The sequence below is a fragment of the Arachis stenosperma genome, chromosome 4 (genome assembly GCF_014773155.1).
Source record: "Arachis stenosperma cultivar V10309 chromosome 4, arast.V10309.gnm1.PFL2, whole genome shotgun sequence".
NCBI classification, from domain to species: Eukaryota; Viridiplantae; Streptophyta; class Magnoliopsida; order Fabales; family Fabaceae; genus Arachis; species Arachis stenosperma.
The window spans coordinates 119,765,431-119,772,843 of record NC_080380.1 but is presented as its reverse complement, the minus strand read 5'-3'; the positions used below and the strand labels follow the sequence as shown (position 1 = coordinate 119,772,843).

The window sequence follows — 7,413 nt, the reverse complement described above, 5'->3', positions numbered from 1 at the left end:
AGGCTGACCCTGAACCTGAAAGTACCTTGAAGCGAAAGCTAAGAGAAGCTAAAGCACAACTCTCTGTAGAGGACCTAACAGAAATCTTCAAAGAAGAAGAACCCATGGCAGCCGAAAACAATAACAATGCCAACAATGCAAGGAAGGTGCTGAGTGACTTTACTGCACCTACTCCCGACTTCTATGGGAGAAGCATCTCTATCCCTGCCATTGGAGCAAACAACTTTGAGCTTAAGCCTCAATTAGTTTCTCTAATGTAACAGAATTGCAAGTTCTATGGACTTCCATTGGAAGATCATCATCAGTTTTTAGCTGAATTCTTGCAAATCTGTGACACTGTCAAGACTAATGGGGTTGACCCTGAGGTCTACAGACTTATGCTATTCCCTTTTGCTGTAAGAGACAGAGCTAGGATATGGTTGGACTCACAACCTAAAGAAAGTCTGAACTCTTGGAAAAAACTAGTCAATGCCTTCTTGGCAAAGTTCTTTCCACCTCAAAAATTGAGTAAGCTTAGAGTGGAAGTCCAAACCTTCAGACAGAAGAAAGGTGAATCCTTCTATGAAGCTTGGGAAAGATACAAACAATTGATCAAAAAGTGTCCCTCTGACATGCTTTCTGAATGGAGCATCATAGGTATCTTCTATGATGGTCTGTCTGAACTGTCCAAGATGTCATTGGACAGCTCTGCTGGAGGATCTCTTCATCTGAAGAAGATGCCTGCAGAGGCTCAAGAACTCATTGAAATGGTTGCAAATAACCAATTCATGTACACTTCTGAAAGGAATCCTGTGAACAATGGGACGAATTAAAAGAAAGGAGTTCTTGAGATTGATACTCTGAATGCTATATTGGCACAGAACAAAATATTGACTCAACAAGTCAATATGATTTCTCAAAGTCTGTCTGGAATGCAAGCTGCACCAGGCAGTACTAAGAATGCTTCATCTGAAGAAGAAGCTTGTGATCCTGAGAACCCTTCAATGGAAGAGGTGAACTACATGGGAGAACCCTATGGAAACACCTATAATCCTTCATGGAGAAATCATCCAAATCTCTCATGGAAGGATCAACAGATACCTCAACAAGGTTTCAACAACAATAATGGTGGAAGAAACAGGTTTAGCAATGGCAAGCCTTTTCCATCATCTTCTCAGCAACAGACAGAGAATTCTAAGCAGAGCCACTCTGACTTAGCAACCATGGTCTCTGATCTAATCAAAGCCACTCAAAGTTTCATGACTGAAACAAGGTCCTCCATTAGGAATTTGGAGGCACAAGTGGGACAGCTGAGCAAGAAAATTATTGAACTCCCTCCTAGTACTCTTTCAAGCAATACAGAAGAGAATCCAAAAGGAGAATGCAAGGCCATTAACATGACCCACATGGCCGAACTTGGAGAGGAGGAAGAGGCAGTGATCACCACTGAGGAAGACCTCAATGGACGTCCACTGGCCTCCAATGAGTTCCCTAATGAGGAACCATGGGAATCTGAGGCTCATAATGAGACCATAGAGATTTTATTGGATTTACTTCTGCCATTCATGAGCTCTGATGAGTATTCTTCCTCTGAAGAGGATGAAGATGGCACTGAAGAGCAAGTTGCTAAATACCTTGGAGCAATCATGAAGCTAAATGACAAGTTATTTGGTAATAAGACTTGGGAGGATGAACCCCCTTTGCTCACCAAAGAACTGGATGACTTGACTAGGCAGAGATTACCTCAAAAGAGACAGGATCCTGGGAAGTTTTTAATACCTTGTACCATAGGCACCATGACTTTTAAGAAGGCTCTGTGTGACTTAGGGTCAAGTATAAACCTCATGCCTCTCTCTGTAATGGAGAAGGTAGGGATCTTTGAGGTGCAAGCTGCAAGAATCTCACTAGAGATGGCAGACAATTCAAGAAAACAAGCTTATGGACTTGTAGAGGATGTTCTGGTAAAGGTTGAAGACCATTACATCCCTGCTGATTTCATAGTCCTAGAGACTGGGAAGTGCATGGATGAATCCATCATCCTTGGCAGACCCTTCCTAGCCACAGCAAAGGCTGTGATTGATGTGGACAAAGGAGAATTGATCATTCAAGTGAATGAAGAATCCTTTGTGTTTAAGGCTCAAGGATATCCCTCTGTTACCATGGAGAGGAAGCATGAAGAGCTTCTCTCAAAATAGAGTCAAACAGAGCCCCCACAGTCAAACTCTAAGTTTGGTGTTGGGAGGCCACAACCAACTTCTAAGTTTGGTATTGAACCCCCACATTCAAGCTCTAAGTTTGGTGTTGGGAGGTTCCAATATTGCTCTGAGTATCTGTGAGGCTCCATGAGAGCCCACTGTCAAGCTACTGACATTAAATAAGCGCTTGTTGGGAGGCAACCCAATGCTATATTTATCTATTTTCCTTTGTTATTTTATGTTTTCTATAGGTTGATGATCATGGAAAGTCACAAAATCAATTGAAAAAGCGAAAACAGAATGAAAAAAGAAAGAAAAATAGCACACCCTGGAGGAAAACCTTGCTGGCGTTTAAACGCCAGTAAGGGCAGCAAATGGGCGTTTAACGCCCAGTCTGGCACCATTCTGGGCATTTAATACCAGAAAGGGCACCAGACTGGCGTTTAACGCTAGGAATGGGCATCAAGCTGGCGTTAAACGCCAGAAATGGGCACCAGCTGACGATTGGATTTTTGACGGTTTAGAATTTTACAAATGAAATCTCGTCGAAGTATAGTCTCTAAACCAACAATAATCCTCTCATACAAAAATTTGTTTGTCACAAGTACAAACCCCTAAAATCTATAAACCGAAGTATTTAAACCTCGGGTCGTTCTCCCTAGGATTTACAATAAAGTGTTTTGTTATTGGTTGTGAGTTATATTTGGGGTTTTAGAGGAGAAACATGAATAGTAAATGGTAAGAAAACTTTAATAACAAAATGGTCTTGGCAAGATTTGGTTGTCAATGGTCTTCATCATTATCACTAGCCACAAGTATGGTAGTTGCAAGGATTAATCCCACTTAGTCATCCTTAAATCAATTAACAAAGGAAAGTCAAGTGAGTTATATCAATCCTAGTCCATAAGTCCTAGCTTTCCACTAATTGGATTAATGAAGGCTAGAGTTAATGGCTATCAACTAGCAATCAATTGGACACTAGTGACTCAAGAAATCCTAAGTTACCTTCTCAAGCCAAGAACATAAAATCCTACTCTAACATCCTCTCAAGCATTTCATCAAACACTTGGAGGGTAATGAAAGAAAGCATTTTTATTTGTAAGAATAAAAGGAATCAACAACCAACAATTACAAAGAATTAACAAAATAACAATCAACAACATCACAATCACATGAATTATCTCAAATTGCATTATTAAAAGAAAACAAAAGAACAAGAATATCTCAATTACAAAACCTAGAAACAAAATAAGAGAAATTACAACAAGAGGATAGGGATAGAAAGAAGAACCAAAGTGTAGCAATCACCACTTGAAGGTAGAAGTAGAAGGAGACTTGAATTAAACCTAGAACTATGAGATCCTAATCTAACCCTAATTCCTAATCCTAGAGAGAAGTGAGAGCTTCTCTCTCTAAAACTAACTCTAACTCCTAAAACTAAGCTAATGGTAACTAACCTGTGTTTCCCTCCTCACTCCTTGGGTTAAATAGCATCAGAAATGAGTTGGATTGGGCCCACAAGGCTTCCAAAATCGCTGGCCACGTGTTGCATCTTAAAAAGTCACATGCAGCATCGGCGCGTCCGCATACTGTGCGCGTGCGCGCCCCTATATGTGTAGCAACTATGGCAAATCTTATATCATTTCGAAGCCCCGAATGTTAGCTTTCTAACCCAACTGGAACCGCATCATTTAGACCTCTGTAGCTCAAGTTATGGTCGTTTAAGTGCGAAGAGGTCGGCTTGACAGCTTTCCGGTTCTTTCATTTCTTCATGAGTTCTCCAACTTTTCATGCTTCTTTCTTCATTCCCTTGATCCAATCTTTGCCTCCTAAACCTTAAATCACTTAACAAACATATCAAGGCATCTAATGGAATCAAGGAGAATTAGATTTAGCTACTTTAAGACCTAAAAAGCATGTTTTCACTCTTAAGCACAATTAAAGGAGAAGTTATAAAACCATGCTATTTCAATGGATAAATGTGGGTAAAAGGTTATAAAATCCCCTAAAATCAATACAAGATAAACCGTCAAAACGGGGTTTGTCAACCTCCCCACACTTAAACCAAGCATGTCCTCATGCTTAAGCCAAGAGAGAAATAAGGGATATGGCACTTATTCAAAGCAAAGAAACTATATGCATGCCACTAAATGCAAAATGATTCTACCTACTTAGTTAAAAATAAATCAATCTCCAAGACATACATGCACAAGTAGGGCTTAAGATCATATAACGATTCATGAGTCCTACCAATTTAAATATCAAAATGAAGTTCAAGTAGACTTGCAAGAAGAACGCTCATAAAAGCCGGGAATCAAAGAATTGAGCATCGAACCCTCACCGGAAGTGTTTGCACTCTAATCGCTCGGTGTTTGGGATTGATTCTCTCAATTCTCCCCTAATCATGCTTTCTAAGATTTGTTTATCTTCTAACAATCAACAATTATTCAATGCACGCATACAATTATCATGAGGTCTTTTCCTTAGGTTGTAATGGGGCTAGGGTCAAGGTAGGATCATATATGGCTAGTGGACTTAGGATTTGAATCTTTGATTAACCTAGACTTTTCCACCTAACCTATATAATAACCTATACAATTAAGTACTAATCTAACTACCCATTCCTCACTTTTTCACATACTCATGCATTTTCTTTTCATTTCACAACATTTATGCATTGATTCTTATTGAGCTTCACTTTGGGGCATTTTGTCCCCTTTATTGATTTTCTTTTTTTCTTTCTTTTTCTATATACATTTTTTTCTTTTCTTTTCTTTTTTTCTTTTTTCTTTTTCACTTTTATTTCTTTTTTTTTTCATTTTTCTTTTTTCTTTCAAACTATACACAAGAACATCAATGCATAAGGTCTATACATTTAATCAATACCTGAGCATGTACCCAATTCCCAATATTTACACTAATAATACAAAACTACCCTTTTATTCACCCAATGTCTCAAGGTTCCCACACTTGAATGATACTCACACACACTAGCCTAAGCCAATCAAAGATCCAAGTAAAGGACATTCATTGTTTTTTCGCCTTAAGGCTTGTAATGTGCTAAAATAAGAATAAGTGGGTTAAGCGTATGCTCAAATTGGCTAACAAAGGAAGATAAAAGGTAAGGCCATTTGGGTAAGTGAGCTAATGGAATGATGGCCTCAATCACATAAATGCATGAATACATAAAATAATGGACATAAAGAATCAAACAAATCGAAGATTACAATCATAGGAAGAGAATAATGCACACAAGAAGGAAAAATAAGTGGTTATAAGATGTAACCACACCATTAGGCTCAAATCTCACTTGCTTGTGTTCTTAGCTCAAAACCATATTCCAAAATACATTCTTTCAAGCAAGTTTAACAAATTTTCTTTTTCAAATTGGTAGGTTGCCCTAAAATGGTTTCTTGGGAAAGAAATCATCACTCTAACCAAGTAGTCCTAATAAGAAGGAGGTAGTAAAATATGTACAAATTCTAACTAACATACAACCTATCATGCAATGCAATAGCTAGTTAACATTGGTGTTGAAAAAGAAAATTGTTACCCATGGAGATCGGTCGACGACCTCCCCACACTTGAAGATTGCACCGTCCTCGGTGCATGCAAAGAAGAGCAAGGTGGACGGGTTGCTACAATCGATGAGTTTCTCCAAAGGGTTGTGCGGATGAACTCGTTTGTTGCCCCATTTAGAAGCTTTCTCATTCCTTTCCTTCTTGGTGGCCAACCTAGAAGGAGAGAAAAAGAAAGAAAATTAAGCCTATAACAAAGACATCAAAGCAATTAGAACATAGGCGGGGGCTAATGCCAAATAAGAGTATGGTTCTCTACTACATGGTAGCTACAACATGTGAGTAAGAAAACAATTTAAGCAAAGGGCATATCAACTAATACTTGATGCAAGAGTAAAGTTAAAGCATGGAGAGTATATGGAGCATCAAGATCAAATAAGGATTGACACAAACAAGAATAGTGGTAAGCATGAGAGCATTTGGTCTCATCCTAACTCAATGATGAAGAAGTACAAAAACAAAGGATAATGAATTAGGAAGGACTAAAGCACTAACCTTGTGTATTGACAAATATTACAATTAATGTAACACAAGTCATGAAGCACCAAAACAAATGCAAGAAATTCTCAACAATTGAGTGAGAGAATTCAACACCATTATTAAAATGACACTTAGAAAAAAAAAATCGAAAACATGCTATAAAAACAAAATGAAAATGGGGAGAGTAGAAGTATGCGAATGTGATGAACAAGAGAAAATGGAAGAGGAGAAAAAAAACTCTTTTTTTTTTTTTTTTTACCGACGCGTGCGCGTCATGCGTGCTTACGCGTCGATGTGCATATTGGTTGAAGGACGCGTACGCGCCAGGTGCGCGCACGCGTGCGTCGAGTTAGGCCGGAGGCATAATGTCGGCCCAAGTCTGGCACAACTCTCGGGTAAAAGTACCAGGAGTGTGGATCGCGCAATCGATGCGCGCGCGCACAGTGTGCGTGCGCGTGCATTGCGATTTTAAGGTCATGTGCGCGTACGCGCCAAGTGCGCGCACGCGTGCATAGACTTGTGCCTTAGGCCCAATGTTCGCACAGCGCAGGCCTAACTCTTGGGTTTTTGGCTGGGGTAGAATTTTTGCATCCACGCGTACGCGTACAGTGCGCGTCCGCGTGGATGGTCAAAAAATGCTCAGGTGCGCGTACGCGTCATGTGCGCGAACGCGTGGATGGTGTTCTGTTTTTCAAAAATTTTTGCTATGTTTTTTTGGACCAATCCAAGCATTTCAAACCTCCAAGCTACTACCAAAACACCCTAAAACCTTATTCAACATACTATACTACTAACTAAACTCAATAAAACAATAAAAACAAGAAATTAAACTAATTCTACCAATATTTACAAAAGATAAAAATGAAAATGAGAATCTACCTACAATGGCAACTCAATTCACTTATTAACAAAACTAAAAGAGGATGGAAAGAGTTTACCATGGTGGGGTGTCTCCCACCTAGCACTTTTATTTATTGTCCTTAAGTTGGACTTATGGGGAGCTTCTTATCAAGGTGGCTTGTGCTTGTATTCATCTTGGAACTCCCACCAATGCTTGAATCTCCAATAAGCTCCATTCTTCAATTTCAATATCTTCAAGCTTTGATGGAGTTCTCCACAAACCATGAGCTCCCAAATTTGATTTTCATTGTGCGATCCGGGATCCCACACTTTGTTTTGAC

At 39.3% G+C, this 7,413-nt stretch overlaps 1 non-coding gene across 1 annotated transcript; it reads right to left on the bottom strand.

The window, feature by feature from the left end:
* Window positions 1–509: 509 nt before the first annotated feature.
* LOC130977603 (small nucleolar RNA R71) lies at window positions 510–617 on the bottom strand. The gene has a single exon (XR_009085289.1). It is a non-coding gene; the product is annotated as a small nucleolar RNA R71 (small nucleolar RNA).
* Between the last annotated feature and the right edge of the window lie 6,796 nt (window positions 618–7,413).